Here is a 20,243-nt window from a genome sequence, read left to right as displayed (position 1 = left end):
CTGGCGATGGGCTGCGCTCCTTTGCAGGGGGAGATGCGCTCTTATTTTTTGAATTTCCATCTTTTCTGCCCTGCTTCTTCCCCATCTTTGTGGTTTTATCTGTCTCTGGACTTTGATGATGGTGACGTACTGATGGGGTTTTGGTATAAGTGTCCTTCCTGTTTGATAGTTTTCCATCTGACAGTCAGAAGGACTGTCTGTTGGTCTGTTAGAGATTGCTTGAGGTCCACTCCAGACCCTGTTTGCCTGGGTATCAGCAGCAGAGGTTGCCGAAGATAGAATATTGCTGAACAGCGAGTGTACCTGTCTGATTCTTTCTTTGGAAGTTTCCTCTCAGGGGTGACGCCACCCTGTGAGGTGTGGGGTATCAGACTGCCCCTAGTGGGGGATGTCTCCCAGCTAGGCTACTCAGGGGTCAGGGACCCACCTGAGCAGGCAGTCTGTCCGTTCTCAGATCTCAACCTCCGCGTTAGGAGATCCACGGCTCTCCCCAAAGCTGTCAGACAGAGTCGTTCGGGTCTGCAGCGGCCCGTTCTTTCCCCTAATGGACTGCAGCTGTGCGCTGTCCGCAGCGGTAGAGTCTGCAGAGACAGGCAGGCTTCCTTGAGCTGCTGTGAGCTCCACCCAGTTCGAGCTTCCCAGCGGCTTTGTTTACCTACTTAAGCCTCAGCAATGGCGGGCGCCCCTCCCCCAGCCTCGCTGCTGCCTTGCAGATAGATCGCGGCAGACGGCTGTGTTAGCAGTGAGGGAGGCTCCGTGGGCGTGGGACCCTCCCGGCCAGGTGTGGGATATATTCTCCTGGTGTGCCTGTTTCCTTAAAGCGCAGTATTGGGGTGGGAGTTACCCGATTTTCCAGGTGGTGTGTGTCTCAGTTCCCCTGGCTAGGAAAAGGGATTTCCTTCCCCCTTGCGCTTCCAGGTGAGGCGATGCCTCGCCCTGCTTCAGCTCACGCTGGTCAGGCTGCAGCAGCTGACCCGCACCGATTGTCCGGCACTCCCTAGAGAGATGACCCCAGTACCTCAGTTGAAAATGCAGAAATCACCGGTCTTCTGTGTCGCTCGCGCTGGGAGTTGGAGACTGGAGCTGTTCCTATTCGGCCATCTTGCTCCGCCCCCTCGTAAATAGATTATTAAAATGGAAACTTTTCTCTGTGATAACCCACAATGGAAAATGAGCAAAATATTATCCATATTTTGGCAAGTTTCAGAATCAATTCTCCACCAAATATCCTCCACTGAATCCCAACACAACAGTAAATAGAAGGCAAAATACTTCAAAATGTAAAACTGGGACTCTTTCAGAGGTTCTTTATACATTTGGAGAGAAAACAAAACATTTACGGAAGTCAGTTATAGTTAATTTATTTTCCAATGGGACATCTTCATAAAAATATGTATTTTTATTTAAATATATGGTAACTAAACAAGACATGAGAATCTAAAAATAATTAAATGAACTTTTAAATAGATTGTATATATAATATACAGCAAGACAGAGACAAATATTTATAGTCCAAGAGAATGAATGTTGCTGAATTTCAGCTTGTTTTGGTAGTTCATCACATTATTGCAAAAATAACAGCAATTATGTTAATAGCCCTCTTCATAACAACTGTAGTTGATAAATGACATCAATTTCATGGTGTCCATACAAGAATTAAAGTTTATTTTTTGGGGTTCCATAATTCAGACCACAGTGAAATTCTGACATTTTTGCCTCTATTAGTATTGCTGTCTTCTGACTCTTCCTGGGCATCTAACTAGCTGTATCTGTTAAATATTGTGGAAAGCATTTTGTCAATGGCTTTTTATAATTGTTCAGTTTTCAGTTGAATTATCTTCTCCGCAAGGATGTCTTCCTACAATCACATGTCGAAAAATATCCCAATTATTCTCTCTATATCGCTATAAAGATGAAAAGAAGTCCATCTATAAATTTTATGTTTATTTTCCTATAAATTCCTTATTTTGCTCACTGAAGAATCCACTGATTTTTAAAATGCCTTTAAACTCTGTATGTTATGTATTTGCTATCGACCTGTTTATAAAAGTTGTTTTCTACATTCATATATTTTGGTTTTGTTTCTTTCTTTCTTTCTTTCTTTTTTTTTTTTTCATGTTATGCCATGTGCTGAAGTCCTAAGCTTTGAGGGAGGCACATCTCATACATGAGCATTAAAAGTCATATATCACACTTACGAACCACAAAAGTACCTCATCTTTTAATTGTCTATTTATGTCAATGATTTTAACTTTAGAAATTGATTTATCAGGATCTGTGAATGAAGCTTCTAACTGATTTTTGTTGTTGTTGTTTCACTTGCCCCATCAAAATGCATTTTATCCACAATAGCAACAATCTCCTATGAAAAAATAAGCAAATACCAGTTAGTATTGCTTTCATTCTCTTAGACTAAACCCCAACTCCACAGCATTTACTACAGTGCACTGTGTGATGTGGCCCCCACCAACTTGTTGACAATATACTTTATTGCAATCAAGACACATGGACCTACTTTCTGATTATAAAAATAGTAAATTCATTCTTATGTTGTGAGATTTCCAATTGCCCGTTCCTTTGTCTACATCTACATCTTTACATGACAAGCTTCTTCTCATAATTTAGTTTTAGCTGAAATAATTATATCTTCTTTTGTGTCCTCGCTGAAACACTTTCCAAAGTAAAATGTGCCCCATTTTCGGGAATGCTCTCTGTCAAAATCCTCTTTGTGTTTCACTGTTACACAATCATATTTACCTGAATTTGCCATTACATATTTAGAAGGAGCACCTTGCTCTCCTTATTCCCTATTATATTCCCAGTAAAGGGAATACTGTATTACAAGTCTCTTTAAATATTTGGTGAATGCTCTTTCTTTCTTCTTGGATAGCATGAATAAAAACACTAACTTTATTCTTAAATACAGATTTATATAAGCTCATTTTATTTCTTTAGAAATAAATGTCAACAACGAGTAAAGTGTCATCATCATTCATGGAAGGCCTAAGAGTGACAAGCTAAAAATGCAACATCTTGTGTTTAATTTTCATAAGAGCCCTATGATAAAGGCATTGCCATTTCGTTTTAACAAATTGGGTACATGATGCTGAGAGAAATTAAGTAAGTCTAAATTCAGAAATTTCCTCAAGATCTGTTTCAAAATTTGATATGTTTGTTACACAATTCTAATTCTGTCTATGGAAAAGTCAGTATCATGATTATTTTTAATATTCTGTAGCATATACAGCAAAACAGAGATTATAAGAGTCATTGTTCATATATAATTTTGTGACAACAGAAAGCAGTATAATCAAATGTAAGAATATCATTTCATAAGGAATATTTGTGTTTATCCATTTTAGAAGTAATATAATCTGCTTAGCTACAAGGTCATTATTAGAAAGTTCTATATTTTAAAGTGAAATCATTAGTTGGCTAGAACTACACAAAGCATGTTAATGACTTCTACTTATTTGAGAAGTTCAGTGACATAATCCATAATACCCATTTATATTCTGCTAAAACCTTCTAGTTATTTAGTTGTACAAATACTGACATACTCGTAGTATAGTAAAATTTTATAGTAAAAACAGTCACTACAATTCGTTTTCCAAAAAACTAGTTTTCAAAAATATTATATTTTATATAATATTATATTTTACAAAAAATTAAATCATGTTGATGATTTAATTTACAAGAACAATGCTGGAGTCTTACACACCTTTCAAACTCAAAAAGTGCAAAAATGCACTTGTAATAACAAGTGATGAAAAAAAGACAAGTGGGGAAATAAAACAAACAAAAACAACAGAAAACTGAAAGCAATTTGTTGTTTTTGGGGGCTGAATTATTGGATAAATTTCTGAAGTACCATAAAATTATTGGACATATGAAAAGTGTATTGTGAGTGATCAGATTTAAATTGATATGCTGATGTGTTAGTTGAGCAATGCATTGTGCTTCAGAGATGTTTCTCCTAATTCTCTGTGGCTTACAGTCTGTTATTCCATTTATTGGAATAGAAAACTGACTTCTTGCAGCAAAAGACTTTAGTTGAGAAACTGTAATCTCCTCAATATCACTCAATAATGTTTCATCTTACTAGGTTCTTAGAATTTCTAGGTTTGCTCCTTCATTTGTTGGATACTAGTCAGAACATCTTCCTGGAAGATTTTGTCCTGAAAGGTAATTGTCATATCTCTTTTAAGAGGTCTCCTTTAGACTTTCTTCCAAAGACAATTCCATGGTCTCTGGAATTGTCTTTGGAAGAAAGACAATAATTATAATTATAATAATTATAATAATTATAATAATAATAATAAAAATTATTATTATTATTATTTTACCAGAACTTCCCCATTGTATTTTACACCTTATGTGGATATTTTTCCTTCCCTAAATTTTTGCAGAGCTCTAATTCAGACAGAAGTTCAATTCTGAAATGTGCATATCTGGAGATACTTCTAATACTTACTGTAGAATTATGTACAGTGAATGACTCTAATTCATTTAGTCACTCCATAAAAAATGATTGAGCACCTAATGCATTGCAAACACAGTGTTAAGGACTATGAATTCTAAAGTCACTTTTATTTAGCTCTGGCTATCTTGGAGCTTCAGCTGGGAGGGGAAACAAACTAGTATTTTATCTACTATGAGAGAAGTGTTTGGCATGTTGTATTTAAAGAACTCAAAGAGGACAACAAAATGTAAACAATGACTAAAAATTTAATTAATTTTATTTTTTCCTGACTGATTACCAGATTATAAAGAAAAATCATACCTAAACCAATTAATTTATCATTTCAATGTATTTGAAATGTCCTACAATGGTTTTTTATTCAGTAAAAGCTCATTAAATATTTTCTTCAAATAAAGTATAATTATAAAGCAGACAGTACTCATTTATTGAAGCTGTAAATATGAATGTTAGTTAATATAGTTAATTATGACTGAAGGTGAGTTATTTCTCCACCACCTGTTCTTACCACCTCACCCCTCACTTATTGGAGTCTCAGAAGTGGGAATAGAATTTGGGAAATTCTGACCCAGGAGATTGTTTCTGGAATTTCCCTCAGACAAAACAATATAACACAATAAACACACTATAACAAGCCTATTTCGTTTGTTGTTCCTTTTAATCTTGCAGGTTTTTTTTTTTTTTTTAGGAGTCAAAGTTGACAATTATATGATATTTCCATGCCTTATATGTAGGCAAAATAAATTAAGTTATTGATTAATAGTCTATAAGGTCTGGTTTTCTTTTCACTCACCAATTTGATAGTTCAATTTGAGATCTGATTTTAGCTATTGCCTCCTTTCAAAATGGTCAGTTTTATTCTTTTAGGACCAGGCTCAAACTGGGTATACGTATTAGGAACCCACAGAATGCTTTAGTGTTTTTTTGTTCCTGTCTGGGAGAAGAAGGAGAAGAGAATAAGTAGTTGTGTTTTTTAGCATGTGGGTATAGTAAAAATAGCTTCCTTAAACTGGGAAGTAGAGAGGAATGGTGAGAGACCCCAGAAAGACAATATTGAGTTCAAGATAAAAGATTTGAAATGCTAGCTTTCCTGAGACTTTGAGTTTAATTTGTGGCTACTGTACCTGATGGTAAACACAGCCATATGGTAGAGGGTGACTGAAGAGAATGACCTAGGTTTGGACTGGAAAGCAGGAAGGCAGTTTTAGAAATAATCTTTATTTTTCTGCTACATTACCAAGAAGAAAATGGTAGATTATATTTAAGAGAACATGTCTGTAGGTATTAAAGAAAAAATCAGCTTCACAGCATCTGAATACCAAGTTATGTGAAGGGAGGAATTATTATTCTATTGTATAGTCTATCTCAGTGAAGAAATACTTATTTTTATCAAACCGTCTTCTTCAATAATGGGAATATATTAATTACAATATTTCAACATCTGCCGGTCTCATATTTGAATATTTTAAAAGTACACATTTTTTATTAGCTAGGTTATTTATTTGGTTGCCTTACTAAACAACAAACAATAGTGCCTTAAATAAGAGAAAACCCTCATTTTCTCGATTATGCAAAAGTTTAAGCTAATAGGTGACCCACAGGATAGGGCACGTGAACTACCAGAGGTCACACAGGTACAGTTTCCTTCTACCTTCTTCCTTCATCATTTTCATCTGCAAGGCCAAGGCTGGTCCATTAGCACCCCTTCTCATACTAGTGATTAGGATGGGGAGGAGAAAAAAGCTTCCCCTGAAGGATGTGATTGAGAAATTTTACATATCATTTTCCCTCATATCTCATTGAGTAGTGCTAAATTACACATTAAGCCTTTCCGGCAAGAGGGACTTTTTTTGCTAGCAAGGTAGCACTAAGCACAGCATAATTTGTTCTTCCCTTAGTAAATGAAAAGAGGAAAAATGAATATTGAGCTAAAACTACATATGTCTATGCTACTTCCATGAAATTAAAAAAAAAATTTAGGCCTGTGATATTATTTGGTATATTTAACCTCGTTAATCAAAGGGAGAAAGACACAAAAATACATACTACTCTTCTAAGGAATGCAGTTTTAGAATTACTAAAAAAATCCTTATTTAAAAAAATCTGGTGTTTGTCAATAAATTTATTACTAAATAATTAATAAATATGATAGAATATTCCCATACTGCTATTAAAGCTATTTGTAGTTCAATTTTAATTATAATAAAAATAAATGGTGAAAAATGTAGTTAGCTTGCCAAAAAGCATGTAAGATTCTGAGACAGAATGATACCTAGGATACTGATATGTAATCTCTTTATTTTCAGGTTATTTCAGAACACAAAATTCCCAACTATCTATGTAGCAAGTTATATTTGTGAACTTATAAGGGTTCAGACATTTAAAAAAAAATTCTTATAAAACTGACACAAATCTAAAGAAAAACTAATAGCATACAGTAAAAAATTAAAAGTAGCATGCTTTTATCTTTTCTTTTATATTTTACACAGGAAGATGTACAAATGTCACTTCCTTTTCACATTCAATAGAAAAGTGGCTAAAGGTATTAAAAAATGCATTGTTAAAGCATAAGAAAAACATACAATAAAAACAACTGTATTATTAGAAACTATTATAGTATGATTATATATTTTAAAAATCCGGAATTTCTTATTGATCAGTTTTGCTCCTAATCTGCACTTCATAGAGTAAATATAATTGCTTTGTATTAGAAATATTTTTAAGCCTATCAACTAATGTACTTGGAACATAAGCATTTTTCTCTAATATGTATATTTTAAAACCTGTTGTCTAGTGTTTTTCTTATACATACAGCTTAGCATACACACACACATATGCCACACATATAGTTTGTATTATATAAAACATAATAAAATTAAACCTATTACTTAACTGAAATCTCAATAGTGTATCTTTAAATTATTTTATTCTTGCTTTCCAGATATATGGAGCACAGTTCTTTCTTATGGGAGAGATTGAAATGGAAGAAATGAGGAAAAATAAATTATTTATTGACGTTGCTTTAAATTCAGGTTCTCCAACATAAATATTAATTGGCCTTGTTGAATTATTTCCAGACTGTTCTAGTTATGTTTAATATTATCCAGGGAACGAATATGTCCAGGTAGTTTACTCTCCTACTCTTACTACCTCTTTCATTAGTTCTAGCATTAGTTCCTCTTTTTTCACAATCAGAAAATAAAATACAAATGGATAAATTTATCTGTACATTCATCCACATCTTACTCCAACTATAACAGATATTATTCCTCTTGTGTTGAAAAGTTAATGTTGTTGATTAATCTTATTTCCCTTGTATTTTCAAAATTCTCTCTCAAATTATCTGCATGACATCAGCATTAAAAAAAAAGGTTCTTCAAAGCTTCAAAATAAAGAATTTTGTTTTTAAGAAAGTATGCTTAGTTTTGCTTTTTATTACTTGCTTTATTAACTTGTCATAATTTTGCAATTTTTCCTAATATGTACCAGTGAAGAAAGAAACATGTTCTAATAACATATTCTCAAAGTTCACAGTTAAAGAATTTAAAATAATAATTACTGCCAGTCATAGAAGAGCCAATTATTTCAAATGCACACCCACAAGACAACTTTAAAAATGTTTTCTCTCCACTTCAACTCTCCTATGCTCTTGAACACACTTTCTTTTGCCCCATATAAAAATAGAACAATTCCATAATGCTCTCTCATACATTGCATTATGTTTCTTTAAACACATTAATACTTACACATTTCTTTATTTTCTACCTTTCCATCCACAATCAAATGTGAGTACCCTGAGAAAAAGAACTTGATGCATTTAATCCCTTAGCATAAATTTGTTTTGCATGTAACTGCTTGATATTTATTTTCCAAATAAATGAATAAAAATAAATGAAGTTTATTATTTTCCTCTTGTCAGGTAAATGATAGTGTTAAGTAATATTAAAATGAAAAAGGTTCTCAGCAATCATTTAGTCATATTGCCAATGCCATACAAGTAAATGCATGATCAGGGAAGCTAAGGAAATTGCTAATATTTAAGTTTTAGTGGGTTTTAATGATAAAGAGTTTAATAATTTTAATATATTTTCTGAATGACCTTGAAGTTAAATTCTCAGTTCCTTCTAACTGAAAGTGATTTCCTCCAATTTTATTTGTAAATCGCATTTCAAATCCTGAATTAATATACATGTTAATAGTAAGAATATATTTGTGTAATATGTAAGAATCCTGACTATCATCAAGATTTTCATTAAATTTGATCTGTCAATTATCTCTTCCAGTTCATATTTGTTTGAACTATTTGTATTTATATCTCTATTTTTATAAACTATTGAGTAAATTTCTATTACATTATCCAATCTATAAACAGGAAAATGGGAAATAAGTTGTATCTTTTATCTCAGTAAACTTCTGAAATATAGGATTTACATTTTTTATTTCACTGAATTTCAATCAGCTTGCATGTAGCAACTGTTGGTTGACCTGAATAAAGTGAACCTCTGAACAACTTGATTTATGTCTACTTTGCTGCTACAAAAGATTTTAAAATATGTGCTATTTTAGACAACCATCTGGACCCCTAAATTCAAAACTTTACGTGACTGCAGTCTTAGGAAACAAACTTTTTGTTTCTAATTAAATCATGTTTTACTCTGTTGCATATAAAACTTGCAGTGTGGCAAGTATTTTTTGCTTTCAACTTATGTGAATAATTTTTTGTCACGAATCTTACCTGAATTAAGCACACAGAACAGTTAGTAGGAAATCAATCATAATGAATAACAGGGCTTGGATTTCTCAGAGTGTTAAAAAGTAAGAAGGAAGGAAGGAATGAAGGAAGGAAGGAAGGAAGGAAGGGATTTAGTGTAGTGTATTCTAACCATCTTTCTTTAGTCAGTGACAAACTCTCTGCTAAAATGTGAAAAATGACTAATTCAAGATTTCTGTAAATTACTAATGCTGTAATTACTAGTTACTACCTTTTTGGGCCTCTGATCTCACGAAGTTTCTTTCAATGAAGTTTAGTGAAAATACTGATATTTTTGTTATTCTCTCAATGACAAGGACAATTCTTTTCAGCATTGAAGACACAACTGGAGGCTGCTGGACAATCATGGCACTGCAATAGGAGATATACCATATTATGCTTCCAATGGTTTTGTTTGGTGGTGTCTTATATTAATGCTTTCAGTGAAACACTTGGAACATTTTTTTGAAGGCTTTTATGTATTCCAAAAGTATTTATAAAGTGCATATTGTGTCATGGCATGTATCAGAAGTTAGAAGTACAGAGTTAAATGAGATTGACTTAGTATTTGTTCTCAGGAAAGAGTCTACTTGATGAAAGAGCAGTTTCTGGCTCAACTTTTAAATTCAGTAACTATTCAGTAGCTTTTAAATTCAATACCAATTATTCCATTTTCACACTGCTATAAAGAACTGCCCAAGACTGAGTAATTTATGAAGGCAGAAGGTTTAATTGACTTACAGTTCCACATGGCTAGGGATGCCTCAGGAAACTTACAATCATGGTGGAAGGCAAAGGGGAAGCAGGGACTTTCTTCACATGGTGACAGGAGAGAGAAGAGTGAAAGGGTAAGGGATCTTTATAAAACCATCCGATCTCATGAGAGCACACTCACTATCAGAAGAACATTATGGGGAAAACCACCTCTATGATCCAATCACCTCCTTCCCTTGATAAGTGGAGATTATGACTCAAGATGAGATTTGGGTGGAGACACAAAGCCTAACTTATCATTCCACCCCTGACCCCCCCAAATCACATGCCACTTTCACATTTCAAAAACAGTCATCCATTTCCAACAGTACCCCAAAATCTTAATTCATTTCAGCATTAACCCAAAAGTCCAAGTCCAAAGTCTCATCAGAGAAAAGAAAAATCCCTTTTGCCTAGGAGCCTGTAAACTCAAAAGCAAATTAGTTACTTCTGAAATAAAGTGAGAGTACAGGCATTCAATAAATGTTCCCATTTCAAATGGAATAAATTGGCCAGAATTGAGAGGTTACAGGCCCCATGCAAGTCTGAAATCCAGTGAGACAGTCATTAAATATTAAAGCTCTGAAATAATCTCCTATGACTCTATGTCTCATATCCAGGTAAAGCTGATGCAAGAGGTTGAGAAGCTCGGCCTCTGTGGCCTTGCAGTGGAAGGGGACTCATCCTGTTTGTTTCACAGGCTGGTGTTGAGTATATGTGGTTCTTCCAGGTGCATGATGCAAGTTTTCGGTAGATTTATCTTTCTGGAATCTGGAGGATAATGGCCCTCTTCTCAAAGCTCCACTAGGCAGTGTTCCAGTAGAGACTTGTGGGAGTTCCAAGAACAGAAATCCAAAGACCACATGTTCTCACTCATAGGTGGGAACTGAACAATGAGATCACTTGGACTTGGGAAGGGGAACATCACACATCGGGACCTATCATGGGGGGGGGGGGCGGGAGGGATTGCATTGGGAGTTATACCTGATGTAAATGACGAGTGAATGGGTGCAGCACACAAACATGACACACGTATACATATGTAACAAACCTGCACTGTGTGTGCATATGTACCCTAGTATTTAGGTATGATAAAAAAAAGAAAATGTTGTAACGTTTGAGCTTCCTAGACACTTATTGAATGCCTTTAACCAAAATGTTGATAGCGATGGACAATAAATTCCAGGCTGAGGAGGTCTCAGATGGAGATGAGGAACTTCTTGGAAACAGAAGTAAAGGTCACTCTTGCTTTGCAAAGAGACTGGTGGCATTTTGCCCCTGCCCTAGATTTCTGTGGAACTTTGAACTTGAGAGGGATGACTTAGGGTATCCACTGGAAGAATTTCTAAGTGGTAAAAATTCAAAAGGAAACAAAGCATAAAAGTTTGAAAATTTGCAGACTGATGATACAGGAGGAAAGAATACCCAGTTTTCTAGGTAGGAATTCAAGCTGGCTTCAGAAATTTGCATAAGTAGCAAGAAGCCAAATGTTAATCACAAAGATAATGGGGAAAATATCTCCAAGGCATGTCAGATATCCACAGCAGCCTCTCCTGTCACAGGACCAGAGGCCTAGGAGAGAAAAATGGTTGCCTGAGCTCAGTCAAGTGTGTGCCTGCTGTGTGAACCGTCAAGTCTTTGTGTTTTGTGTCCCAGCTGCTCCAGCCATGGCTAAAAGGGGCGCATATATAGCTTGGGATATGGATTCAGAAGGTGCAAGCTCCAAGCCTTGGCAGCTCCCACAGGGTATTGGTAATGAAGGTGTGCAGAAGACAAAAATTGATGTGTGGGAACTTCTGCCTAGATTTCAGAGGAGTATAGAAACACTTCAATGTTCAGGCAGAGGTGTGCTACAAGGGTGGAGACCTCATGGAGAACCTATTTTGGGGCAATGAGAAAAGGAATATGGGGTTGGAGTCCCCACATATAGTCCCCACTGAAGCACTGCATAGTGGAGCTGTGATAAAAGGGCCACCATTCTCCCGACCCTAGAATGAGAGATCCACTGACAGCTTGAACCATGCACCTGGAAAAGCCACAGACATTCAAGGCCAGTCTATGAAAGCAGCCAGAACATAAGACTGTATCCAGCAAAGTCACAGGGCAGAGCTACCCAAAGCTGTGGAATACCACTTCTTACATCAGCATGACTTAGATGTGAGACATTGAATCAAAGATCATTTTGGAACTTTACATTTTAATGACTGTCTTATTAGATTTTGAACTTCCATGGGGGCTGTGGTCCCTTTGTTTCCTGCAATTTCTTCTATTTGCAGTGGGTGTATTTACTTAATCCTGTAACCCCACTGGATCTAAGAAGTACCTTGCTTTTGATTTTATAATCTCCTAGACAGAAGGGAATTTCTTTGTTTCAGATGAGACTTTGAACTTAAGACTTTTGAGTTAATGCTGAAATGAGTTAAGACTTTGCGGAACTGCTGGAAGGGCATGGTTGTGTTTTGGATTATTTTGGATATGAGATTTGAGAGGGGCCAGGGGCATAAAAGTATGATTTGGTTGTGTCCCCACCCAAATCTCATCTTGAATTTTAGTTCCCACTACCCCCATATGCCATGGGAGAGACCTGTAGGAGGTAATTGAATTGAGGGGACAGTTACTCCCATATTCCTGTTCTCAAGATAGTGAGTGAGTTCTCAGAAGATCTGTTGGTTTTAGAAGGGGTTTTTCTCCCTTATGCTCAGCTCTTTTCCTTCCTGCCACCATGTAAGATGTGCCTTTGTTCCTCTTTCACCTTCTGCCATGATTGTGAGGCTTCCCCAGCCATTGGAACTGTGAGTACATTAAACCTTTTATTTTCAATAAATTTCTCAGACTTGATTATGTCCTTATAGAAGGATGAGAATGGAATACTAGAAATATAGTTTAAAGAGATAGAGAAAGAATCTAGTTAGACTTGAATATGACATAGATGTTGGGCTTGTAAAGACAACAAATTGGGCCTGGCGCGGTGGCTCAAGCCTGTAATCCCAGCACTTTGGGAGGCTGAGACGGGCGGATCACGAGGTCAGGAGATCGAGACCATCCTGGCTAACATGGTGAAACCCTGTCACTACTAAAAAATACAAAAAACTAGCCGGGCGAAGTGGCGGGCGCCTGTAGTCCCAGCTACTTGTGAGGCTGAGGCAGGAGAATGGCATAAACCAGGGAGGTGGAGCTTGCAGTGAGCCGAGATCTGGTCACTGCACTCCAGCCTGGGCGACAGAGCGAGACTCCGTCTCAAAAAAAAAAAAAAAAAAAAAAAAAAATTAAAACAATGATAATGAATATGTTAAAGGGTCTAATGGAAAAGTGAAAAAATGCAAGAATAGATGGGTTATGCAACTAGAGAGGTAGAAATTTTAAGAAAGCATAAAAAGTAAATGCTAAAAAAATTATAATAGAAATGAAGAGTGACTTCAATCCCTTTAGCAGACTGAACACAGCCAAGGAAAGAACAGTGAGATTGATAAAATGACAACATAAAACTCCAAAACTGAAAGATAAAAAAGAATATAAAAGAACATAATATTTAAAAAAGAGACAATCACAACATGTGTAATATACACACAATAGTAATAATAGAAGAATAATGAAAAAGGGAAAGAAAAAATATTTGAAGCAACATGACAGAGAACTTTCTGAAACTAATGACCTAGTGAAATCATTGTGGTTTCAAGTGAAATTAGTGAAACCACAGATGTGAAAAACTCAGAGAACACAAAACAATATAAATACCAGAACATCTAAATTTGGACATATTATATTCAAACTGCAGAAAACAAAAAAAAAAAAAATTAAAAAGACAGAGAAACATAATGACCTACTTATCATTGAGCATGGATAAAAGTTACCTTGGTTTTCTCTTCAGAAATCATACAAATATGAACATTACAGACACAGGATAAAATCACTTTTGTTGGGTGCAGACAAAGAAGTTATGAAATAGAGGAGGCTCATGCTTATATGTCTGAGACAAGAACTGTTATCAAGTACTTTCTAAGAACTGCACAAGAAACCATTTAGCATCTTTCGTGCACTTCTTGCTTTGATTAGGTTCATCAATAGACATTCATTAGTGCTGGAGTAATTCAGACAAGATGCTTTCAGAGAACCCCTATCTAGAAATGGTACTTCCACTTACAAGGAATAAATAAACCTGACTTTGAACCTCTGAAATCAATAAAATCTGTTTTTAAGAAGCCTGTGTAAATTTCTTATTTCTAATAGAAGCTTATATTTTCCCCTCCCTCACCAAATGCACTGATGGCTTGTGATTCCATACATCCTCCATTGTAATACATATTTCTTATTCCCAGGTAAAGCTAACAATTTTATTTATTTATTTATTTATTTATTTTATTATACTTTAAGTTCTAGGGTACATGTGCATGACGTTTATATTATGTATAACTCCCCAATGCAATCCCTCCCTCCTCCCCCTCCCCATGATAGGCCCCAGTGTGTGATGTTCCCCTTCCCGAGTCCAAGTGATCTCATGGTTCAGTTCCCACCTATGAGTGAGAACATGCAGTGTTTGATTTTCTCTTCTTGTGATAGTTTGCTAACAATTTTAGAGATAATTTTCTATGTTGTCTTTTTTATTTTTAAGATTGACACAAGCAAGAAAAGAGTGAAATAATATATTAAATAAGTTAAAAAATATACCAACCTAGAATTCTGTACTCAGAAAAATTGCACTTTAAAATTGCAAGAGAAATGAAGATTATCTGAGACAAATACAAATTGAACATATTTATTGCTACTTGATAGGTCTTGTAAGGAACTTTAAAAGAAATTATGTTGCAGGAAGAAAAATGATATGTCAGAAACTTAGTCCTAGGATAATAACAAAACAGTCTTAAATGAGGAATACATATTGGTACAATAAAATATTTCATTTTTCTTCTTAATTGATTTAATAGAGAACAAGTTTTTCAAAGTGATTAGGACAGCAATTAATTAAGCATTTGTAACTTATAAATAAATAAAATGAATTGCAGCAATGTTTAAAGGAGTAAGAGAGGAATTGGGAATACATTGTAGTATCATGCTTGAAATTCCTAGGAATTGGTATACCGCTATTTATTTATTTTTTCTTTATTTTATTTTATTTTATTATACTTTAAGTTCTAGGGCTCATGTGCATAATGTGCAGGTTTGTTACATATGTATACTTGTGCCATGTTGGTGGGCTGCACCCATCAACTCGTCAGCACCCATCAATTCATCATTTATATCAGGTATAACTCCCAATGCAATCCCTCCCCCCTCCCCATGATAGGCCCCGGTGTGTGATGTTCCCCTTCCCAAGTCCAAGTGATCTCATTGTTCAGTTCCCACCTATGAGTGAGAACACGTGGTGTTTGGCTTTCTGTTCCTGTGATAGTTTGCTAAGAATGATGGTTTCCAGCTGCATCCATGTCCCTACAAAGGACACAAACTCATCCTTTTTGATGGCTGCATAGTATTCCATGGTGTATATGTGCCACATTTTCTTAATCCAGTCTGTCACAGATGGACATTTGGGTTGATTCCAAGTCTTTGCTATTTTGAATAGTGCTGCAATAAACATACATGTGCATGTGTCTTTATAGCAGCATGATTTATAATCCTTTCGGTATATACCCAGTAATGGGATGGCTGGGTCATATGGTACTTCTAGTTCTAGATCCTTGAGGAATCACCATACTGTTTTCCATAATGGTTGAACTAGTTTACAATCCCACCAACAGTGTAAAAGTGTTCCTATTTCTCCACATCCTCTCCAACACCTGTTGTTTCCTCACTTTTTAATGATTGCCATTCTAACTGGTGTGAGATGGTATCTCACTGTGGTTTTCATTTGCATTTCTCTGATGGCGAGTGATGATGAGCATTTTTTCATGTGTCTGTTGGCTGTATGAATGTCTTCTTTTGAGAAATGTCTGTTCATATCCTTTGCCCACTTTTTGATGGGGTTGTTTGTTTTTTTCTTGTAAATTTGTTTGAGTTCTTTGTAGATTCTGGATATTAGCCCTTTGTCAGATGAGTAGATTGCAAAAATTTTCTCCCATTCTGTAGGTTGCCTGTTCACTCTGATGGTAGTTTCTTTTGTTGTTCAGAAGCTCTTTAGTTTAATTAGATCCCATTTGTCAATTTTGGCTTTTGTTGCCGTTGCTTTTGGTGTTTTAGACATGAAGTCCTTGCTCATGCCTATGTCCTGAATGGTACTACCTAGGTTTTCTTCTAGGATTTTTATGGTATTAGGTCTAACATTTAAGTCTCTAATCCATCTTGAATTATTCTTCGTATAAGGAGTAAGGAAAGGATCCAGTTTCTGCTTTCTACTTATGGCTAGCCAATTTTCCCAGCACCATTTATTAAATAGGGAATCCTTTCCCCATTTCTTGTTTCTGTCAGGTTTGTCAAAGATCAGATGGCTGTGGATGTGTGGTATTATTTCTGAGGACTCTGTTCTGTTCCATTGGCCTATATGTCTGTTTTGGTACCAGTACCATGCTGTTTTGGTTACTGTAGCCTTGTAGTATAGTTTGAAGTCAGGTAGCGTGATGCCTCCCGCTTTGTCCTTTTGACTTAGGATTGTCTTGGCAATGCGGGCTCTTTTTTGGTTCCATATGAACTGTAAATAAGTTTTTTTCCAATTCTGTGAATAAACTCATTGGTAGCTTGATGGGGATGGCATTGAATCTATATATAACCTTGGGCAGTATGGCCACTTTCACGATATTGATTCTTCCTATCCATGAGCATGGTATGTTCTTCCGTTTGTTTGTGTCCTCTTTTATTTCACTGAGCAGTGGTTTGTAGTTCTCCTTGAAGAGGTCCTTTATATCCCTTGTAAGTTGGATTCCTAGGTATTTTATTCTCTTTGAAGCAATTGTGAATGGAAGTTCATTCATGATTTGGCTCTCTGTTTGTCTGTTACTGTTGTATAAGAATGCTTGTGATTTTTGCACATTAATTTTGTATCCTGAGACTTTGCTGAAGTTGCTTATCAGCTTAAGGAGATTTTGGACTGAGACAATAGGTTTTTCTAAATATACAATCATGTCATCTGCAAACAGGGACAATTTGACTTCTTCTTTTCTTAACTGAATACCCTTGATTTATTTCTTTTGCCTGATTGCCCTAGCCGGAACTTCTAACACTATGTTGAATAGGAGTGGTGAGAGAGGGCATCCCTGTCTTGTGCCAGTTTTCAAAGGGAATTTTTCCAGTTTTTGCCCATTCAGTATGATACTAGCTGTGTGTTTGTCATAAATAGTTCTTATTATTTTGAAGTATGTTGCATCAATATCGAATTTATTGAGCATTTTTAGCATGAAAGGCTGTTGAATTTTGTCAAAAGCCTTTTCTGCATCTATTGAGATAATAATGTGGTTCTTGTCTTTGGTTCTGTTTATCTGCTGGATTATGTTTATTGATTTGTGAATGTTGAACCAGCCTTGCATCCCAGGGATGAAGCCCACTTGATCATGGTGGATAAGCTTTTTGATGTGCTGCTGAATCCGGTTTGCTAGTATTTTATTGAGGATTTTTGCATCGATGTTCATCAGGGATATTGGTCTAAAATTCTCTTTTTTTTTGTTGTGTCTCTGCCAGGCTTTGGTATCAGGATGATGTTGGCCTCATAAAATGAGTTAGGGAGGATTCCCTTTTTTCTATTGATTGGAATAGTTTCAGAAGGAACGGTACCAGCTTCTCCTTGTACCTCTGCTAGAATTCAGCTGTGAATCCATCTGGTCCTGGACTTTTTTTGGTTGGTAGGTTATTAATTATTACCTCAAGTTCAGAGCCTGCTATTCGTCTATTCAGGGATTCAACTTCTTCCTGGTTTAGTCTTGGAAGAGTGTAAGTGTCCAGGAAATTATCCATTTCTTCAAGATTTTCTAGTTGATTTGCGTAGAGGTGTTCATAGTATTCTCTGAAGGTAGTTTGTATTTCTGTGGGGTTGGTGGTGATATCCCCTTTATCGTTTTTTATTTCATGTATTTGATTCCTCTCTCTTTTCTTCTTTATTAGTCTTGCTAGTGGTCTATCAATTTTGTTGATCCTTTCAAAAGTCCAACTCCTGGATTCATTGATTTTTTGGAGGGTTTTTTGTGTCTCTATCTCCTTCAGTTCTGCTCTTTTCTTAGTTATTTTTTGCCTTCTGCTAGCTTTTGAATGTGTTTGCTCTTGCCTCTCTAGTTCTTTTAATTGTGATGTTAGAGTGTCCATTTTAGATCTTTGCAGCTTTCTCTTGTGGGCATTTAGTGCTATAAATTTCCCTCTACACACTGCTTTAAATGTGTCCCAGAGATTCTGATATGTTGTATCTTCGTTCTCATTGGTTTCAAAGAACATCTTTATTTCTGCCTTCATTTCGTTATGTACTCAGTAGTCATTCAGGAGCAGGTTGTTTAGTTTCCATGTAGTTGAGTGGTTTTGATTGAGTTTCTTAGTCCTGAGTTCTAGTTTGATTTCACTGTGGTCTGAGAGACAGTTTGTTATAATTTCTGTTCTTTTACATTTGCTGAGTAGTGCTTTACTTCCAACTATGTGGTCAATTTTGGAATAAGTGCGATGTGGTGCTGAGAAGAATGTATATTCTGTTAACTTGTGGTGGAGAGTTCTATAGATGTCTACTATGTCCGCTTGGTGCAGAGCTGAGTTCAATTCCTGGATATCCTTGTTAGCTTTCCGTCTCGTTGATCTGTCTAATTTTGACAATGGAGTGTTGAAGTCTCCCATTATTATTCTATGGGAGTCTAAGTCTCTTTGTAAGTCTCTAAGGACTTGCTTTATGAATCTGGGTGCTCCTGTATTGGGTGCATATATATTTAGGATTGTTAGCTCTTCCTGTTGAATTGATCCCTTTACCATTATGTAATGGCCTTCTTTGTCTCTTTTGATCTCTGATGGTTTAAAGTCTGCTTTATCAGAGACTAGGATTGCAACCCCTGCTTTTTTTTTTTTGTTCTCCATTTGCTTGGTAGATCTTCCTCCATCCCTTTATTTTGAGCCTATATATGTCTCTGCATGTGAGACAGGTGTCCTGAATACAGCAGACTGATGGGTCTTGACTCTTTACCCAGTTTGCCTGTCTGTGTCTTTTAATTGGAGCATTTAGTCCATTGACTTTTAAGGTTAATATTGTTGTGTGTGAACTTGATCCTGTCATTATGATATTAACTGGTTATTTTGCTGGTTAGTTGATGCAGTTTCTTCCTAGCCTCGATGGTCTTTACATTTTGGCATGTTTTTGCAATGGCTGGTACCGGTTGTTCCTTTCCATGTTTAGTGCTTCCTTCAGGGTCTCTTGTAAGGCAGGCCTGGTGGTGACAAAATCTCTAAGCATTTGCTTATCTGTAAAGGATTTTCTTTCTCCTTCACTGATGAAACTTAGTTTGGCTGGATATGAAATTCTGGGTTGAAAATTCTTTTCTTTAAGAGTGTTGAATATTGGCCCACAGTCTCTTCTGGTTTGTAGAGTTTCTGCCGAGAGGTCTGCTGTTATTCTGATGGGCTTCCCTTTGTGGATAACCCGACCTTTCTCTCTGGCTGCCCTTAAGATTTTTTCCTTCATTTCCACTTTGTTGAATCTGACAATTATGTGTCTTGGAGTTGCTTTTCTCGAGGAGTATCTTTGTGGCATTCTCTGTATTTCCTGAATTTGAATATTGGCCTTCCCTACTGGGTTGGGGAAGTTCTCCTGGCTGATATCCTGAAGAGTGTTTTCCAACTTGGTTCCATTTTCCCCCTCATTTTCAGGCACCCCAATCAGATGTAGATTTGGTCTTTTTACATAATCCCATACTTCTTGCAGGCTTTGTTCATTTCTTTTTCCTCTTTTTTCTTTTGGTTTCTCTTCTCACTTCTTTTCATTCATTTGATCCTCAATCGCTGATACTCTTTCTTCCAGTTGATCGAGTCACTTACTGAGGCTTGTGCATTTGTCATGTATTTCTCGTGTCATGTTTTTCATCTCTGTCACATCGTTTATGACCGTCTCTGCATTAATTCGTCTAGCTGTGAATTCTTCCACTCTTTTTTCAAGATTTTTAGTTTCTTTGCGCTGGGTACATAATTCCTCCTTTAGCTCTGAGAAGTTTGATGGACTGAAGTCTTCTTCTCTCATCTCGTCAAAGTCATTCTCTGACCAGCTTTGATCCGTTGCTGGCGATGGGCTGCGCTCCTTTGCAGGGGGAGATGTGCTCTTATTTTTTGAATTTCCATCTTTTCTGCCCTGCTTTTTCCCCATCTTTTTGGTTTTATCTG

At 36.1% G+C, this 20,243-nt stretch overlaps 1 non-coding gene across 1 annotated transcript; it reads right to left on the bottom strand.

Moving 5' to 3' along the window:
- Nucleotides 1-2,111: 2,111 nt before the first annotated feature.
- Nucleotides 2,112-2,213, bottom strand: LOC117084745. The gene has a single exon (XR_004437646.1). It is a non-coding gene; the product is annotated as a small nucleolar RNA U13 (small nucleolar RNA).
- Nucleotides 2,214-20,243: the final 18,030 nt, after the last annotated feature.

This window comes from Trachypithecus francoisi, unplaced genomic scaffold (genome assembly GCF_009764315.1).
Source record: "Trachypithecus francoisi isolate TF-2019V2 unplaced genomic scaffold, Tfra_2.0 Lachesis_group0, whole genome shotgun sequence".
NCBI lineage: Eukaryota > Metazoa > Chordata > Mammalia > Primates > Cercopithecidae > Trachypithecus > Trachypithecus francoisi.
The sequence above is the reverse complement of the archived record's forward strand: the minus strand, read 5'-3'. Positions and strand labels throughout refer to the sequence as shown.